Here is a 21563-nt window from a genome sequence, read left to right as displayed (position 1 = left end):
TAACTTCTCTGTATTTAAGTCTCCTCATCTGTATGACAGGGAAAATAATTGGATTTGCCAAAGAAGGTTGTTATGATATTAAGTTATCATTTTAAAAATGTTTAATACTGTGCCTGATATATAGTAAATGATATTCTTTAATTAATAAGTTAATAAATAAACCAGAATAAATTTCTTTCAGAAAAGTTTTCTTGATTTTATGTATTTAAATGTTATTTGAACCTTGTTCTTAGAGAAGTTTAATTATATGTGTATTAGGTATTATTTGCCTGTCTTCTTAATACATTATTTTCTCTGTAATCCTTAATCAATAGCAAAACCAAAAAGAATTATATTGGGATTTTTTTTTAGTGTAAGCGTAGAGTCCTGTGGGTTTTGGCAAATGTATATAGTTGTACAATAACCATTACAGTCAAATTTTAGAACGCTTTGATGACCCCCAAAACCTCTCTCATGTTGGGTGCAGTCAATTCTTGCCCCCCCTCCTTCGCCTTAGGCAATCTCTGATCCATGTCGCTGTTACTATAGTTTTACCTTTTCCAGATTTCACAGAAATGAAATCATACAATATGTAGGCCTTCTAACTGGCTTCTTTCATCTGTATTTTGAGTATGGTTTTTTCCTTTATTATGAGTCGGTGGCATTTCACTATATGGATATGCCACATTTTGTTTATTTTAATCTGTATACACAGTTATTTTCTATTACTTTTTGGCTTGCTTTGCTTGTTTCTATTTCATATGTTCTTTATTGGATCTTCTGAGGTGTCTCTTTCATCAAATTTCAAATTTCATTTTTCTATATGTGTTTGTTTTTTTCTTACTGTGCCTGTCTGCACCCAGTAATCTTATTGCATATTTTCCTTGTCCCCCTCTTTCTGTCCTACATTCTTAAATTTGTTCTTTTTGAATTTCCTTCATGGAAGTGAAGAATTCAGTTTTTTTTTTTTTTTAATTTTTAAGAATAGGCTTGGGCATACCCTTTATCTGTTCTGTGGAAACATTTGTCTGAAGAGTGTACATTCACTAATTTATTTTAAAAAAAATGTATTTTGAATTCCTACACTGTAGCAGGCACTGAGGATATAGCAGTAGATAATACAGAATAAAATAAAAGTTTTGTGAAAATACTATATCAGATTGTGACTTGTATTATGCAGGGAAACACCACTCACAGTGGAGGAATAAGGAATGTTGATGCGTTTGTCACAATTTTAAATAATGTGACCTGTGACAATCACCCTTGGAAGGTGACAGTTGATTAAAATTTGAAGGGGCTAAGGGAGTGAGTGATATTGCTATCTTGGGGAGAATATGCCAGGCAGAGGAAAGAACAAGAAAAGTCTTGGAGGGATGACTATGCCTTCTATGTTCTTGGAAAAGAAAGATGGCTAGGGGAGAGAAAGGTTTAGAAGTCAAAGGTAATGGGAAGGGATATCACCTTGAGCTTCACAGGTTCTTCTCAAGTCTAGCTTTTGCCAAGTGAGATGGAGAGGGAGCCCTACAAATATATGAAGTGGAAGATGAAAGAATTCTGAGTATTTTTAATCTGTTGGTTAATCTGGTGATCTTTACCACATTTTTACAGTATTTATATACTGATTCTGTGCCATATCTTTTTTTAGTACCCATCACTGAATAAGTTACATTTTCCTAAACTAGATATTTGTAGATGGTTCTTATGAAAGTAGCTTGAAAGGATCCTAGGCAGCATTCCAGCCTTCACAACTTAAAAGCTCTCCTCCTGCTGCCATAGAGACAGACTGCTTCCTACCAATGTGGCTTCTGTGTGTGTCTTTGTGCACTCCTACAACATCCCGCAACTTCTGTTTCTCTTTATTATATCTGGTCCAGAGATCATGTTCTCTCCTGTTCAAGAGATGTAGATTTTGCACTTCTGAGTGAGCCCCTCATCTTTGTTGATGCAGTCAGAAGACTGCCCTGGTAGGGCCTCTTGAACTCTCTGCTTTCTTAGGATTTCTTCCTTCATGGCTAGTGTCCATCTAAGCTTCTGTTGGCAGCCCACACATGTAAGATTAAGGCAGCTTATTATAGCTGCCTCCTAATTTCCCTAAAAAATTGAAGTTACAGGGTGGTATTCCTTTTCTTTGTTGCTTTGGTGTGATTTTCAGGAAGACAAGGGAAGAAAGCATAGTTTCTTAGCTAGTATGATGACTTAGCTAGTATGAAGGTTAACTTTAAATGTCAACTTGGCTAGGCTATGGTGCCTAGTTGTTTGGTCAAATACCAGCCTAGACGTGTTGCCATGAAAAAAAAATGTTCAGCTGTGAATTGAAATCAGTAGACTTTAAATAAAGTAGATTATTCTTTAATCTACTGGATGTGGGTGGGCCTCATCCAATCATTTGAAGCCTTAAGAGAAAGACTGAGGTTCTCTGAAGAAGAAGGAATTTTGTATTCATATTGTCTTCAGACTCAAGACTGCAAGTCAATTCCTGCTGAAATTTCTAACCTGCTGGACTTCCTTACAAGTTTTGAACTTACCATTCCCTACTCTTCTATGAACCAACTCCTTAAAACAGATCTCACTCTATGTATGTACGCACACTCTATTCATTCTATTTCTCTGGAGAACCCTGACTAATGCAGGTTACCGTATTGGTAGTGAAAATTCAAGAACTAATTTGATGCAACTATTGGGAAAATTTTGTAGAGAAACTTAATTTAATAAATTATATATTCAGCATTTATGTAAGTTTAAGGCTTTCAAAGATATATTGATTATCTCACAAAAAGTTCCACAGGACATTTTTTGGGAATAGTAATTTAACATGCCAAGTAATTCTGTATTTTTCTTTTGATATCCTGCAGTGTTTGGAAAGTGTGGTATTAAAGGAGAGGGTCAAAGAGATAAAGTTTAAGGGGTTATTAAGTGGGAAACTATGTCTGTTAGACATCAATGACTGGGTCGGTAGATTACAGCCTGAAGATGGAGTTCATGTCATCTCTGAGTGGAGAGAGGAACATTCTAAGGCTCTTTCCTATCTTTGAACATACCTATTATTTTGTAAGGCATTCTTCAACTATAATATGCATTTGTAGCCAAAAATGAATCCAAGAGATATAGTTTAAAATTTATAACGCTAAATATGACAGATACAAAGTGATGTCATATATTCTAGTTCTCTTTTTAAAAAATATTTCTTGAGCATTCCTGTTAGGGTCTTTAGAGCCGAAAGGTGAGACTTAAAATTTAAATCTAGCTTCAGAAAAGAAAAAGGGTCATGGAAAAAAATATCTAAACCTTAATCATTAAAAACATAATTGAGTATAAATCTTTTTATTGTCATTATTTCATGTGATTTTATACCTGTGTTATGAATTTTGGCTATGGCAGTATTCTAAATATGTATAACATATAAAATGACAAACAGTAGCTTTTCAAACACATATAACTTGAATAACTACAATTTAGAGAATTATATCCTTTAATTCCTAATGTGAGATACAGGATTTAATGTACAGTTAACCCTACTGGAACACATTCATTCATAGGAAATATGAAAGATTTTCTGAAGATCTGTGCAATCAGAATTACCAGACATTTTTCAGAATTACCCCACTGTCTTGTTCCCTGAAAGTAAAAACACTTTCTTACATGTTTCCATACAGCACATGGCTTTAGGAAGTTTCATATTCTTGAATATGTCCCGTGTTTTATTATTATTAAAGGCCAAATCATTTGCATAGTGTTAGGTTGCCTTACATTTTCATTATATTTATTCATAAAATTCCTGCTGGCCACGAAGAATGTATTTGTCCCCCTAATTTAATAATTGATAGGGAATTTAAGCATGAGGTTTCTGAAGATGAACACATGTAAATGTGAAAGATTCTTAGCTATAGCTTTCTTACTTGATAGTATGTTGTAAAACGTTAAGAACCAAACGCACTTACCGCATAGATGACATTACACTGTATGGACCACGCTTCACCCACACCAAAAGGACATCCTATAAAAAGATGAAATGGAGGAAATGAGGAAATAAAAATAAATTATCCTATGGATGATTAGATAAAAATTCAGATATTAGACTAAGATTTGTAATATGCTGGAACAAATATCAAAGAGATCTTTGTTGTATACTAAGTGAGATTTGGCCAAAGATTTTCTAGTCTTTTATTTTCTTCTCAACTCATACCAAAGGAATCTTGTGAAAGTCCTTAAATAAATTATGAGAGAGTTTCCATTTGGAAAAAAACAGAAACAAATTCCTCAAGATGTTCCTTCGATTCAGATCCATGAGCCAGAAATTTTGTCAACAGTTAAATGCGCTATAAAGAATATATAGTGGATTTTAATATCAATTTTGGCCCGCTTAAGGGTGGAGCCAACAAAATGTTCTGCTTTTGTTGGATCTGCTCTGGACTTTATTTTATGCATCCCAGGTTACTCTTATCCCTCAGTGTTCTGCTCAGATATCTGTTTTTGCTTCAGAGAAGATAGTGCTGATTTTTCAAAGGTGTTTATGTTTACATGTGCCTGAGGCTCTCAAACCTGGTAGATCAGAATTTATCAGGCAACATTTTAACAGTGCCAAGACCGCAATCAAGGAGTTTCTCATTTATTAGTGGAGTGGGCATGCATTTGAAAATGGCACACCTACTAGTTACGATAACCATAACTTATGTTTACATTACCTCAAAGATCAGTCTTTATCAAATCTATTATTTCCAAGGCAAGAAAATGATCTGTAAAATACGGGCTTCCCATTTTACTGCTTCATACCAGCAATGACTATGCAACATCATGGTGTCCTTTCTGAGTTTCTCTGAACACTGTTCTTCAGTTTGGTTCTCTTGTCTACTGTTCGGCACCGTGACACTCCCTTGCTATGCTAATAAACAACTCCTTGCCATCCCTCCTATCTCTGCCATCCCTCTACCCCCCAGCAGCAGCTCAGCATGCTTATTGCTTAATCACTTCATGCCCAAGAACACGTGGGCTCTACTGAATGAGGCTTGTAATCAAATGATAGAGCTCTACTTGATTATCATTCACAACAGTAGCCCAATACATGATTTTTCTAATTATCTCCCCCGTGGTGGACATTAGCCCCTGTTTGCTTTTCAATTATAACATCTATATGTCTTAGTCCCCAAACATTCCTAAGGGATATACTATCGGAACAACCATGGAGAGGTTGGAGTGTCAGGAAAGGAACTCCCTTTGATGACTCCCTTTTGCTTTCATGTTTAAGTTGGACTATTATTTTCAGGAGAGGGGCTGAAGGAAGAAAAACAAATGCATTCGTTTTTCAGTGAAATAAGAATTTTCAGAATTCTTTCCAGATCATAACAAAAAGTAAATGCCATGTTAATTTGTCATATGTATTTTTTCAGATCTGCAAGCATCATTCCTTTTCACTGCAGGGATGTTCTAAATGAACTTGTTTATAATCTGCAACCATTAAGATTATGATTTTTTAAAAAGTTTTATTTGTTAAAGTGACTGTTTTACGTACATCATTCCTTAGGCTCTGCATCGGACTTGATTATAATAATATTGTGCTTAAAATAATTGATGTTATTGAAGCTCTTTCAGGAAGTCTTCAATTAAATATTGGTCAATATGTACTTTGCATTTTTACAGATAATAGTATATATCATTTTTACTATTTTACAATTTTCCTGACAAATTCGTAACACAGAAAGTGATTTCCTGAAAAATGTTGAATTTGGCAAAATATTAATATTCTTCTCATGCTCTCTGTCCCCAAAGGAGATACTATAGAGTCATTTTGTTTGAGTGTCAAGTTTTATTGATGATCTTGGTCAGAATCATTTATATTTTTCAGTTTCCTTGCACATGTCATTAATAGAGAGCTGCTTCCTTGCTTGCATGAATGTTTGATTTCTTTTTCCAGTTAAATAGTGATCCAAATGCAAAATCTAATGCTTAGGGTAATCATGTGAATTTATGACCATCGCTTGGATGCTGGGCTTTCAGAAATGAAATTGAATAGATCATATTTCTCTATAAATGTAGGTTTTACAGCTGAGATAGATCTAATATTGATAATCTCTTTATTTAACTGTTTCAAAATGCCATATGTGACTGAAAGCAACAGAATGGAAATAACTATGTTTATAGCAAATAGAACAGGAAATGAAAGCAAGATATGCAGAAAGCTTCTAACTGAAGTGAGCATCATATTAGTGCTATAGTATAGCAGCACTAAGGGCAGCAATCAGCATGTTGAAGAAAGGGATTGGGGCACACTCACATGTAGGACAAGGAAATTATAATGGGAAAAATATCATGGCTATTTTCAGATGCTCAGAATCGCCCAGAAGGGGTAACTTGAAGATTACATTAAAACTTACTTAAAATCGGGGAAAATACCTGTTGATTTATTTCAACAATTTTGTATCAAACAAAGAACATCTACTAGGTCACATGTTTCCAATATCTGCCATTGCCAGATCTGTAATATTGCAAAAACAATGGCTCAAGGTACAACACAATTTCAATTTAAGTGACTTTGCTAATTCTCAAACGGACTCTGGGCTTGCCGTTTTTCAGTCTATATTCATTCATTTATCCCACATGGTCTTTGCAACTGAAATTGGTTAAGGGAAGTGCTTTGGATTGAATTATGTTCCCTGAAATTCTTATGTTGAATCCCAGCCCCCAATATGACTACATTTAGAGTGAGAATCTTTAGGTGGTAATTAAGGGCCAGGTCATCATCAGATGAGGTTGGTGGCCTTATAAGAAGAGGAAAAGAGAGAGATCTCTCCTCTCCCATGTGAGAACCCAATGAGAAGATGGCTGTCTGCAAACCAAGAAGAGAGCGTGCACCACCAACTGACCAGGCTGGCACCCTGTTCTTTGACTTTCCAGACTCTAGGGCTGTAGGAAAATAATTTTTTGTTGTTTAAACCACCTGGTCTATGGTAATTTGTTACGGCAATCTCACCAGACTAAGACAGGAAGCATACTGATTCCAAACACGTATCTATGCTCAGACGACAGGACAATTATTTACCATTTCATTTAGGTTCCTCACTGTTTCTACAGTGCTTGAATGTTTTAGCAGCCAAGGTGGTGACAGATCTGCACAGAGGTTTTCTAAAGACAGTGTCCAGTCTGCATTGACTTGCTGTCCTGCACTCATTTGTCAAATTTCTTAGAATACAGGGGTGTTCTGCGGTTAAAAACAAGCAAACATGAAAGCCCTGTTTGAACCCTCCACAATCTCAACTGGAATCAAATCAAGTTACTTAAGGAATGTGAGGCACAACATATACAGATGCAAGACTTTTTTTGTATTTTATTCTACAGAATTCAAATCCTCTAGTTACTCAAGTTAGAACTCAAGTCCCAGAATGTCTGTTTTACTATGTCTGGGATCTGGAGGAGTCCCATATGTATATAGGAAAAAGGCAGGGATTTCTCTGAGTTAGAATTTGGGGAAAAAAGTTACTACCTAGCAGGTTTTTTCCAAATACATATAAAGGTGACTAGGTCACTTAGGGTGGATATATTTTTATTCTCCAGACTGAATTTTGGAGGTATCATAGCATTCATAACAAAGCCAACTATCACTATTTTTTTCCCAAGGTATGCCTGTAATTTGTTTTTCAGATTCCTCTGCAGGATTAAAACTCCTTTTCAGAGGCACCTGGTTGACTCAGTCCCAAGAGCATGCGACTCTGCATCTCAGGGTGGTATGTTCCAGCCTCATTTTGGGTGTGGAGTTCACTTACAACAAAACAAAACAAAACACACGTCTTTTTCGCATGCATTGTTATACTCCCTGCTCTTGGTCTTCTTTTCTGTGTCTTCACTCTTCAAGCATTTTCTCCTCTCCTGATCAGGATCATTGCAATGACCAAAAATTTCCCAAATGCTATAATTTTTGTGACACTCCCTAAGCCAGTTAATGAAGACATTGTATTCTTCAGTGGGCCAGTGTTGAGATAATCGGGATGCATCTTTAGGAGAATGTGATGGAGCACAGCAGAGCAATGCCAGTTGTGGCCACACTGGGAGGGCTGAAGTAAAAGTCACCAGCCAAGACTCCCCATCCAAAAAGCGGTGACCTGGGCACCAGAGCTGGGCAGGTTCGCATTGGCGAAGTCTCTCATGCCCTCCACAGGCCAACTATTACTATTTTTAGGCAATCCTAGATACCAGAGCAAATGGAGAGAGAAAAAGTATGTGAAGTATATGATAAGAGAGGAACCACTGGCTTTTAAATCACGACATAAAAAAATAAAATCATTTTGAGATAAAATCTAATCCTTTAAGGTTCTGTCATGGTAACATTTATTTCCATGTTTACACATATATTTATTCCTCATATATTTGAAGTACCTACTATATACCAGTCACCTTGTTAGACTTTGGGCAGCAAAAGAATACAAAGATGGCACATCCCTATCTTTAAGATTTCCTATACAAAAATTAGCCAATAATTCTGAAATTTGGTAAATTGGAAATTTGGATTTAAGAGGGCCACAAACATATTGCTATGAAGTTCATTCAGTTGTAGTTTGCACAATTGAGTTCTTTAAATATATTTCCTGTTATGAAAACCAAAAAGCAGATACTTCATTTAATTGAAAAAAATAATATGTAATAGGTTATTAATGGCTTCAAAGTGAAACAAACTTAACACTGACTCGGGAAGACTTTGCCCTTAAAAACACCAGTAAGGAAACTATGCAGTATAAATCATTAGAGCAGAACGTTTCCACTTTTCTGCCTCTACAGATGACCTTTTCCTGATGGATTCATTAATAAGTCTAAACACACAGGGGAGCTAGAAGGGATGGAGAAGCAGAACAGTCTTTCTCCTCTCCACCACTCTCTTTTCTTTTCCTCCTGCAGATTAGGGGGACATTTGTTTACGTAAGCACACCACTGGAGACTACTTCATGGTGTTACGTAGTTTTATGTACCATGTCTTTAGACTTGAGCCTTTGACTTATCTCCCCATTTTTGTTTCTCCTTTAACTTTTTCAACCCAACTTATTTCCCACTGATCTTTAGCAGGCGCTGCTCTGCCGTGGATACAGTTTTTCTCATCAACATTTGAATCTAATGAAGAATGTATCTTCACAAATGCATTCTGCTACACTGTGATAAAATCATCAAGGATATCTAATATTCACCGATTAGGTATTTATGACATAACTAAGTGTTGTACTAATGGATTTATATTTGAATATCCATCCTGTTATTTCAGCCACATTTATCAGACCCAACACTTTGACGATTTAATCTATTATTGCTAAAATCAAGATTTACATATGACCTAGATTCAGGCACTCTCCAGCAAACCTTAGTTTCATAGTTTTCTTAAACTTCTCAACCCATCTAAACTTCTTATTCCATCTCATTAAAGACCTTCACTTTCCACAGTTTTAGGTTAGTTGCCACAATTCTTCCAGTAGACACAGATGAAGTTCTCAACTGTTCACTGAAGACCATTACTTTTCTGTTCTCCTTGGCACATTTGTAGGATTTTTTCTTCCACTATGCCATGGGGCAACACATGGTACATTTATCACAAGGATGGTATAGAAGTTCGGGATAGGCACTTGAATCCTACTTCACAACTTCCAGATTGTTTTGGTCATTTGGCTTATTTTTTGTAGAGTTGGATAGCTCTGTGGGTTGATTTTGGCTCAGATCATGGTCCCAGGGTGGTTGGATCAAGCCTGGTGTCCAGCTCTGCGTTGAGCATGGAGCCTGCTTAAGATTCTCTCTCTTTCTTTCTCTCTCTCTGCCACTCCCCCTGACCCCCAAGCTCTCTCTCTCTCTCTCTCTCTCTCTCTAAAGTATAAATAAATAAATAAATAAATAAATAAATAAATAAATAGCATTTCATCTTTGTAATGTTGGTATCAAAGAAAAGAGCTTGGGAAATAGGTGTTCTGGGTTCTGGTCTTTCCTTTGGTATTATCTATTTGGCTTGGAGAAAGTAAGTTCATCTGATTCTTCATCTGTAATTAATACATCTAGATTATATTAATGATAGGCTGTACTTTCTTGACCTTTCTCCCGCTTCCCACTTTTCAAGGGCAGTTAGAACGACCAGCTCTCATAGTTGAGTTTAAGGTTTATGGTAAGTTAGAGAAATTCATTCAGCACTGTGTGGAAATAGTCAGCTGGTATATCATTGTGCATTTTGTTCCCCAGTTGGTAAGGCATTGCAGTTTATAAACCCTTGAGGAATTTGATAGAAATAACATCTTAGATATCAGATGTAAAATAAAAGATGTTTGAACTTCAAATACTCCATATGGTCTGTCTTATGGTTGACTGGTATTTGGGTTATCTTTCTCCATACAGATTATTGAGAATTCTGTTTTCATTTTTAATCTTCAACTGGTTCTCTTACGTTCGTTAAAATCTCTTCATAAATGGTCACATCATGGGTATTTGATTTGATGCCATATAAATCAACTTATATTCATTGCTTACATTCGTGCTTATATTCGGTATAGAGATAACTGGGTTCTGGGAGAGAATTTATTCATAATTGTTAAAGGCTAGAATTTACTTCTTTGTTTTTCTTCCCTCATATTAGCAAATTATAAAGAACCGACCACAGTGGATAGTTCTGGTTTCTTTGATATTGAAAATTTAAAATTGAGGTGACAAGAAAATTATTTTGTGTGTATATTTTAATGCCACGGCATAATTAATGCATCCTAGTGAAAAGGGAATATAAAACATGTACATTAGAATATTCAACTAACACATTGTGGTAGAAACCAAGCTTTCAATAATTATTTTCTTTGTGAAAAAGAAAGAAAAGAAATCCAAGCATTACTACTATTGAATTATAAAACAACAAACTATCTCTTTCTCTGTGGCTTTCATCCATATAATTTACAGTGCAAATGCAATTTTTGGTACACAAATGCTTCTATATTGAGAGCTGTGTGGAAAATAGAATGCCTAGTTCCAATTTTCTTGCCAAACAAAGAAAACAAAATCCTTCCCCATCTTCTGTATTATGTGAGTGCCAATAACGCCTCTTTGATGGTAGCTTTGTGTTGTATTGTGTTTTTGCTTTTAATTAAGATATATTGGGTAAAATAGTGCTTCATTGTATTGTACAAAATACGAAAGCATGGGCTAATTACAGCCTTCAATGGGATTCAGTTTAGACCTCATGTTACTGTCTCATGCCCATTTTTTTAGTGTTTAGTAAAGTATTCTGATGTTATATTTTCTCCTGGGGTTTTCTTTTTGGTTTCTCTTCATCCAAATGAAAAGCAATGACCCCTACCTAAAATGTTAATTAAATGGCTACCTCATTTGTTATAATGTTTTTATTTTAAAATATTCTTACATTTTGGATGCCAAAACTCAATTTTGCCCCATATGGCCTTTTTCACAACACGTGTTTTTAGAGGGCATAATTTTCACAGAAGGCAGAATTCAAAGTTAGCAGAAAGCAGGTTGGGAGCCAGACAAATATGGAAGAAATGTCACCCTCATCTTTATTTAAACCTGATTAACCTTTTTAATTTAGTCATTAAGTTTTATTGAAAATGAACCAAATGTGGTCATTAGTTGTGGGAAGAGAATGGAATCAATTTAGACATTAAATTAAAGGGCAAAATCTCTAGAACTTCTAGGTAAAGAAAGATAAAATGGTAGGTTGCTCATTGCAAAGTGATTATAGGGAAAAATATTATCTATATTGAAATTTCAATTTACCCAGATGCCAATCTATTTCAGAATTTGTCATAATGTGATAAAACTCCACTAAAGCCTACTATATATCTTTTCAAGAAACCAATTAAATATTTGTTAGTTGATTTGCAAAATGACTATGGCTAATATTCCATTTGGGGTTTATTTGATTCTTGAGCATGAGGTATGATTAAGGTGGGGTAGGGATCAAAAAAACAATTTTATCTCCTTTTATATGATCTTAGTAAAATATCTTCATCCATAAATATGATGTAAACAGTGTGTTGCAGGAAAAATATCTGATGACTCAAAGAAAACATTTTGTGTACATTTTAAAAGAATGATATCAATAACTGTGAAAGGTTCTGTTTTATGTTCTTCCTCTGACCCTTTTTCTAGATGCCTGCAATTTCTTTTGTCATGAATTTTCTACAAACATTATTAGTGTTCATACAAGTATCTAATCTTCTGTTGAACTGCGTTGGATTAAAATGGAAATTGTAATTGTTGTAATTGTCATTTTCATTCTGCATGCTAACTACAATGGAGTCTATTAAATTATTGCCTGAAAATGCATAATGTTTAATAATGTATTTTGAAAGTTGGTTTTGCCAACAGCAATAATAATGACACACAGATACATATATTATGGAGTGCTTACTATGTGTGCTTACTTGGATTATCTCATTAAATCCTTACAACTATCCTATGATATATCATATGACTACAAGTGAATTCTTATTCTGTTCCAAGATGATACCATGGCTTTTGATACAATTTCACATTTAGTATTTACATCACCTCCCCCTGTCCTAGGAAGTAGGGATTTTTAAAATGAGGAAACTGATGATTTGAAACTTGTATATGGTGAACAGGGTTTCAAATCCAGGCAGCTAGCTTCCAGAGTCTGTGGTCTCAGTCAGTATATAATGCTGCCTTCCTATAAGGATTATACTTTACTTAAGTGAGTAGCAGGCTGGCCTTTCAGCTCTCTTATCCTGAACATTTTTGTGAAGGCAACAATGTCGCATAAAAGGGCTCATCTATCATTTGGCCAATCAACGTGGAAACACAGTACTGCACCCGAGCTTTGGGTATAGAAGAGATATTTATGTCATGGCCCTTGCATAGTGTTCATCTTTAAAATCTAAGTTACATCAAATCCTAGGATGGCTCCTCTTTTTTTCTCAAGTGAAAGATTATGTCCTCAATGTGGGCTACAAAATCCCGTATAATCTGGCTATTTTGCTCCCTTCTTCATCTCCTACCACTCTTCCTGGGTTCTGTGGTGGTTCAAGCATATTTATTATAGTTTTATGCTTTGGAATAACACATATGTTCTTTTGTTTGCATCAAATGATATGTTAATTAAAATGTTTTCATGGTTATCACTAGTGTTTCTTCTGCACTAGCTATATCTCTTCAGATATTCAAAGTGAACACATGTTAGCTTTCCCCTGATGTAAGATTGTGCCACTCACAGATGTTACATTTTATTTCCTTCTATTTCCATTAGAGAACTTCAGAACTATGCAAACATTTCTGAAGAGAAGATACTTTCTGGATGGAATCACTGGGAGTATCTTCCCTGTATTAGTTTCCCAGAGCTGTTGTAATAAGGTACCACAAATTGGGTGGCTTTAAATCAGAAATTTATTTTGGTATATCCGGTTTATTTAAAACAGAAATTTATTTTCTCACTTTTCTGGAAGCAACCAATCAAATCAGAAGTCAAGAGATCAGCAGGGCTATGTTCTCTTTGAGGGCTCTAGGAGAGAATATGTTCCCTGCCTTTCTCTTGGCTTTTTGTGTGGCTGGCAATCCTTGGTAATACTTGGCTTGTAGGTCCATGACTCCAACCCTTGTCTCCTATGTCACATGGATTCTCTCTGTGTGTCTGAGTCTTGTGTCTTTATATAGTACACCAATCTTACAGGATTAGGGCCCATCCTAATTAAGTATGACTTCAGATCCTTGGTGGGCAACTGGGCATTATCTTTTTTTGTTTCCTCCACCCCCCCCCCCACCTTTTTTGGAAATTACTACAAATGCATTATTGTGTTACTGGCATTTAGAAAATTTTTACATTATAATTCTTACATGAGAATTGTTTTGGAACCTGGGGCTTGAGAGACTTTAGGGGAATTAATCTTTTTCATTTGCTCTACTTGCTCAAGCTTTCATCCTAAATTTACCTTACTTTCTGTCATATCCTCTAGTTCAATCATATGAAGTTTTTCTTATGTATGTTGCTGTATATATAATATGTAGTAGAATATGTATATGTTAAATTTGTGCCTGACTAGAAATCTACTTGCTCTTTTTGGGGCAGGTCACTTAGATTTAAGTCCTTATCTATTGGGTGGGGGGCTCACTTGTAGTCTGTAGGTGGTCTCTGATAGTTACTTCATCCCACTGGCACTTGCTTGTCATCATTTTTGACTATCACTTAGATTCAGTTTTCTCATTTCTTTTTTTATTTTTTTTTAACGTTTATTTATTTTTGAGACAGAGAGAGACAGAGCATGAGCGGGAGAGTGTCTGAGAGAGAGGGAGACACAGACTCCGAAACAGGCTCCAGGCTCTGAGCTGTCAGCCCAGAGCCCGATGGGGCGCTCGAACTCACGGACGGTGAGATCATGACCTGAGCCGAAGTCAGACGCCCAACCGACTGAGCCACCTAGGCGCCCCAGTTTTCTCATTTCTTTAGAAATAAGACATACTATGTTTGTGACCTTAAACTTGTAGAGAAAAGAATTATGTTGTCTTAAAAATAGTATATTCTTCTCTATGTCACCACCTTAACCTGAATTTGGCTGGGGGCTGATGGACTGGTTTTCTACATTTATGGTTAACCCTGTTGCCCTGTATCAGTGTTTGGAAGAAGAGAAAATAGCACCCAGGAAGAAAACCATCATATCTGAGAAGACTGCCAGACCACCCTGTAACTCAGAGAGCCCTCTGGAGGCTCATAGACAAAATATTCAAATCAAGAATTTATAAGGAAACAATTCTTCCCCTGCCTAAATGACAGAAGGGCATATTATGATTGCCATATTTTTGACATATTTTTTTGAGAAGAGAAAGTGCTTATAATAAAATAGCACAATTGGGTAACAACCATCATGTTCTATAGTGGAAACCTGAGTCAGACATACCTGGGGGCCAACTGTATCTTGTTACTTACTAGGTATTGTTATTGTTGGCCAAGAAAGACCAGGAGGAATTCACCAGATCTTTTTACCTCAAAGATATCAATATCCATATGAACAAAATTTTAGCTGAGAGGGAGGTTTTGTTCCCTCATCAATATCTGTAAGTTGAATAGCCTCTGTTTTTCAGACCAGATTAAAAATCACACTGAGGCCAAGAAGTTAATAACAGATGTACATCTTTCATTATAATTTCTTTAGTTAAGATGTTTTCATTATCCAAATGATCATCTCCATTTAATAAAACTGTAATCTCTGAAAAACATTTTAAAACAAATATGTTGTGTAGTACTTGAAATAATGGAGACCACCCTTATTCTTTGATGTACCAGAGAGCTGTCTCAGTTGAATATTGTCAACGTCTAATGTCACCAGAAAAACTTAAGACTTTGATAGCTCATTGACTGGATTTGTTAAACTGCAGATTTTTTGATGTTTATAATATAGTAGCCAACTTAATCTGAAAAATGTTACAATCATCTTTCTTCTTAAAAGAAGAAATTTAAATAGGTAGATTTAAATTTAACAATAAATTTAAACAGGTTTTGATAATAAAAGCAAAAATAAAAAAGAATGAAATAACAGTTTTCTATCCTAGTAAACTCTTTCTTTCCTTTTTTTTTCATCGATTATTTTTGAGAGAGAGGGAGAGACAGCATGAGTGAGGGAGAGGCAGAGAGAGAGGGAGACACGAAACCTGAAGCAGGCTCCAGGGTCTGAGCTGTCAGCACAGAGCCTGACATGGGGGCTGGAACTAGTGAACCGCAAGGTCATGACCTGAGCAGAAGTCTCACGCTTAACTGACTCAACCACCCAGGTTCCCCATCTTTTTTCTTTTGAGAGAGTAATATCACAGGAAGGAAGAATTACTGGAGACAAAGGAATACTAGAAAGGAATAAGAATGGAGAAAGGCATACCATCACTTATAATTTCTAGCACTTGCATAGTTGCAAAAGAGAATGTCTATAAATAAATCTTTTTTGGGTGCAAAACAAGAAAGCTTTTCTGTATAGAATTAAATTTAAATTGGAGGAAAACATTTTGTTAAATCAGAATTTAGTTAATGCTTTTTTCCTGAGAAATCAACGTTTAATCTCAGGGGTATGTTTCATGAATGTTAAAGAACGTTAGCTCTCCTGGGTCCTTTAATCCTTTTGAGAATTCAAGTTTTGTGATTGCTGGCACGTGATATCCTTAATTCAGTTTTTTTCCCTCTCCTTTTAACCTCTGAAAATATTCTTCTACATATGGCAAGATGGTTTTTGTCCAAGTTGGTAGAATGAAGGGAAAGAAGAGGACTCTCTCCACAGGCCCTGTACACCTGCGTCTGCCCGACTGGCCTCCTGCCAACTTCTATCCAATACCTTCTGGGCGTGGTGCAATAAAAGATTCCAGTGCTTCTCATACGATGTAAATAAACCACAAATAAACTTGCTCTCCCCATTTTACCCACTATAGATAGATACAGATAGAGACAGAGAGAGAGGTAGAGATAGAGAGAGATATAGAGATGGATATATCGATATATCTATATATCAATATATATAGATACAGAGATAGAGATAGATGTATCAATAAATATATCGATATTACCTATCTCTATCTCTATATATAGATATATGATAACTGGAGTGTTCTCCTACCTCAGGATTTTATGCAAACCATCAAAGGCTGTACTGAGGAACAACTAAACCCACCCTATTGAAGGAGATCTACATGAACTTGATAGTATATATGGATGTACAGATTATATATAGGTATATAAAGGTATCTACACAGCACACATCTGGACGCACACATACCTATAAATTCTGAAAAAAGGAATTGGTGGTGGGTTATAAATGAGGTGAACACTGCCCTGCATCAGAGGGTGTGCTATGAGGGGGCAGTAGGTACTGGAGTTATCCTAGTGTGATCTGGGTTTTATTCCTGGCTGCATAGCTGCTAATCTAATTCTCTTGCCTTTCTAGGAATTCATGAACTGCTGAACAATCATCCAAAAAATTACCCTTTTGCTGAATGGTAGCTACAGTGACTTCATAAGTTTATGCTAATAATAAATGCTTTGTTCAGACAACATATTTTTAGCATATATGTAACTTGAATAATCAGAAGGCTTACTTCACTTAAAATGTGTCCACTTAAACATTGAAAAAATTTTGAGCTGGAAGCTTTGGGTTGTTTTCTTGTCATAATCTCTTGTAACCCTAACTCCAAAAGCATAATTATTTAAGGTATTTGTTTTTAATTGCATGGGAATAACTGTACCTTATTTCATACAGAATTTGATTTTTATTTTGGACATTTGACTTTCAAAGCCCTGTGACTAAATGCATTCTGGCCAACTAGGGGAGTCCTTTTTTTTTTTTTTTCGTAAGACTTTTTTTGCCTGTTCTGTTCCCCTTGCATTTGTGTGCTATTTTATGCTGCAGGCCTGGGCTCAGTGATGGAAGGGTTTAAAATTCCATGTGGCAAAACAAGTGGCCTTCTTCCTGTCATCTGAAAATGGCACTTGCTGTTGGCTGTAAAACAAATAAATAAACAAAAAACTTTTCATCGAATACCACTTAAATATTTTCTTTGGTCATTTATTTACCCCTACACCCACTGCAGCCGGTTCAGCTCTTATTTAATGATTTCATGCCTATTATTTTGTTGGTTTCTTAACTGACTTGATGGGAAATTATTCACTTCATGTATAATACAAAGTATGCTGATTATTTAACCCTTCTCTTTATTTCATTTGTAAGAATCAGCAACCTTAAAAAATATATATTAATATATATATTATATTAATGTATATTAATAAACATGCAATATATTTAATTAATAATAATATTAATAATATTAATGTAATATTTAATATATATCCCTTTAGAGATAAAGGTAGCTGCAGCCACTAAAGGACATAGATTAAATCATTGTCAGAAAACCTAATGTATTCTTTTAGCCTGTTTATTCTCTATTTGTAGAATTATTAACATAAAAAATAGGACAAAAGTAAATAAGGACAAAGCCATTTTGAAGACATAGCATAGAGAAATATTCTACAGTCACTGATTGTTTTTTTCCCAAATGGTACCTATCTTGATGCCTAGTACATAATAATCACTCCTTAGCTGCTTTATAAGTAGATCTACAATATTTAACATTTTCTAAGATTGTATCTTTCAATCTTCTGAAGAACCATAGCCTACCTCTTACAGTAGGATTTAGAGTGATAGAAAGATAACTCATATATAGGTAACTCTAGGCTTGTCAAGGAACAGTTCCTTGTAGAATGCCCTGCAAACAGTATATCTGGATGTAAAATTTGATCACATTTCATTTCATCAGCAGCATCCTTACCTAAAAAAGTGATTATCGCACATTCATCTCTGCAAAGCCTAGTACTTAATATAAGGGTTTCAAAGGCAAGATCTCCAGGGTTCTAATCCTAGAGCTAGTTCCAGGATAATAATATAGATCTTGACAAATGCCAGGGGAAACTAAAAGAGGGATAGCCTTCCACGGGATGAAGTGATAGGAGAAGCTTTAAAGATGAAATGAGTCTTGACCTGTATTGTGAAGACAGACAGATTTTAGCTGATCATGGAGAAAAATGAAGGGCATTTAAAAAAAAGACATAAAGTGTGAGCAAATACTAAAATCAGGACACACACAAGAATATTTTCAGGGATAATACATTAAACAGTTTTCCTTGAATAAACTGTTTGAGTAGGGAAATGCTAAGAAATAGGTAAATTTAGATCAATGTAAAGAATTTGGATTTAGTCCTGGAGGCAGATGGGAATGATTGAATATTTTGATTGCATAAAGTAATATTTTATGTATTACTTCTTTAAGCATGAACTTCTTTCTCAAATAATTGAAGTAGTTTGCTTCTATGAGTTTTGAAAAGGCTCATCTTTGTCTGCCATCATATTATGTTCTCCAGTTATCATTCATTTAACCTTTTAATTTGTTTTTTAAAGAAGTATCTCTATACTTCATATTATTTATCCTCACCCAACTTTTAGACTTCATAGAAATTATGATTTGTTTAGTATAATATAAAGAGATAATGAGTATCTCTTTTCTACACATAGATTAATAACAAATTAAAATTGTTACATGTGAGCTTACAAACAGTGGCATTATGCTATTTAATATATTGTTTCCCTTCAATGAGAATTTTCTTTCTCAGAGACTGAATGCATCTTTGGATGGCAAAAGGAAAGGACAAAGAAACAGACACAGCCAGAAGTATGAAGTTTGATCTTTGGCTCTTCCAACCTAGCTGTGTCCACTCATCAAAATTTCATGAGCAGTCTCCAAAGTCATTTGGAGTTCACCAAATCAAATTACCTCTCATATTACCTTTTTACCTATCCTAACATTCTGTTCTTCCTGCAAATATGGCATGATCAAATTTCCTATTGTTATACTTGTCTCAAGAGACAAGTATATTACATCCGATCCCTTCATCAATTGGTACAAATTAGCATAATAAATGTGAGGTCTCTCTTTATGATCATGGGATATATTGCTATTAGGCAGAATGTCTTCTTTTTATCCAGACCTCAAGTAAACTATAGTTCCTTTAAAAATTAATAAATTGAGATATTCTATCCTTTTGCACTATCGGTCTAAAAGCCACAGTCCATGCAATTTCTTCTTGTGACATTGAAAATTGCAATAAAGTTCTAAAATAGTTCACTAAAAAACAGTAATTACATTTAAAAAGTTGTAACTATGAGAATTTAACAGACTTTTTTCATCCAAAGTGACTAATGCTTGGTAAACACGTTACCATTAGTCATTGTTTGGAGAACTTCAGTATGCTCACATGATGTAACGGTGTCATTTTTCTAACATCTTCCTTGGTTAGTATATGTAGTCCCATTTTACAAAATTCATTAATTCTTTTAATTTCATTCAATGTTTACTTTGCTTGAAGCATTCTTGGAATGTGGATCATGGATACTTCTTACTGTTTTTGATTTTAGAGTTAGCTACCCAATAGTCTCTAACTATTACTTTGACTCCTTTTGACCCAGGAAGCCTGCAACATTTATTAAGAACCTCTATGTTCATGGTGAGCTGTATTTTGGTACGGCAGTAATAATTGTGAAATATGACTACCTTGTTTTCCTATTTGTAACTAATCTTTACCTATGGTTAGTTAACACTCACCACTATTATACATGAAATAATCTACCCAGGAAAAAACCAAATAGCTAACATATCACAGTGCAACCCTAAAGTGCCCTTTGGTGATTATATAAAAACAACTCTGAGATAATAATAACAAAAATAATGAGTTAACATGTATTGAAAGATTACAGTGCTGTAGACACTGTGTTAAGCACTTTATAAGCATTGTCACCTTTAATTTTCAAAACAACCTTAGGGTATTAAATGTAACTATTTCCATTTTCAGATGAAGGGACTTAAACACAGAAGATTATATGGTGGAGTGTGGAAATAATTCCAAGTTGACTTCAAAAAATGTTATTTACCAATGGATAATGTAAACTTTTTTATTAGCCAATTAAATTTAACATTAGCCAATAAAATAACCAATTAATCTTATCACGTTATACAGTTTGAATTTCATGCTGTTTTCAAAGGAAAAGAAGAATAGTTTTCTATTAATTCGGTTGTGATCCTTGGTAACAAACACTTCCCCATTCTCTTGCAGAAAAGAAAAACGTTTCATCTGGTGTGCCTGTAGAATGTGTATAGTTCCTTAAGTGGAAAATCTCTGACCCAGACTGGATGTTCACTCAGGTCACCGATAACAAATGGGCCTGTCACACTGGGGTTGAGGAAGTAGGAAGTTTGTGTCTGGGAGAACATGGAATAGTCCGAGACAGCAAATAACAGGTATAGAAAAAGACACATGCTGGTTTGGTCCCTTCTTCTTGTCCTACAAAATTACTTTATGTGTTGGTGACAGGGCCCTTTGCCATTTAACCTGGGAAGAAAGGAGTAACAGAGAGATTGTACTTATTACTTCTGCATTTCTTCCATCATGTATTTCAGATCTGGTCTCCTACCTAAACCAAGCCACCATTATCCTTCTTCACAGATGTCCTTTCTTCTTAACATGATTTTATATGAAATAATTTGACCTGCTCAATAATTTATTAAAATTAACTATAATGTTTTTGTGGATTCCTTGAAAATATTTTCTAGGTCTCAGGAAGGGGAAATTACATATTAAAACCCGAATAATGGATAATTAGTTTAGGAGGGGCCAAGATGGTGGAGCAGCATGGAAATTCTCTGCTTTTGTCCCTCTAATACAGCTGGATCAGCACCAAAACCTGAATAATGGAGCATATCACAGAGGCAGAGATGACCTCTAAGATAACCGCTAATCACATGATAATAAGTTAAAAAGTATTTACATGAGAGATGAAAATAATCTAAGTAGACTGATTTAGATTTTTAATAGGAAAATCAGTTATAATCCATTTAGTTATTGCAAACTTGTCAACATTGCTTTAGCTTTATTTGGCGTTAAAATATTTCAGAATTCAAAAGGAATATTTTAAAGATTGTATTAAGTTGTGATAAACCTAAGAGGAGCTCACAAAGTCTCATATACTGTTACAGAATATTTATAATGGAGGAGATGTTTTTAACTAGAATGTTATTTAAGAACAGAATATGTGATTTAA

General features: G+C 35.0%; 1 long non-coding RNA gene across 1 annotated transcript in view; it reads right to left on the bottom strand.

Annotated features, from left to right (window-relative positions):
- Positions 1 to 21563, bottom strand: part of LOC123379276 — a 438377-nt gene that overhangs the window by 9077 nt on the left and 407737 nt on the right. Inside the window, exon 4 of the long non-coding RNA XR_006583543.1 lies at positions 3918 to 3973. This is a non-coding gene — a long non-coding RNA (uncharacterized LOC123379276). The remainder of the gene's footprint in view (positions 1 to 3917; positions 3974 to 21563) is intronic.

This window comes from Felis catus, chromosome A1, assembly GCF_018350175.1.
Source record: "Felis catus isolate Fca126 chromosome A1, F.catus_Fca126_mat1.0, whole genome shotgun sequence".
Taxonomy (NCBI): domain Eukaryota; kingdom Metazoa; phylum Chordata; class Mammalia; order Carnivora; family Felidae; genus Felis; species Felis catus.
Note: the sequence above shows the minus strand (reverse complement) of the source record. Positions and strands in the feature narration are given on the sequence as shown.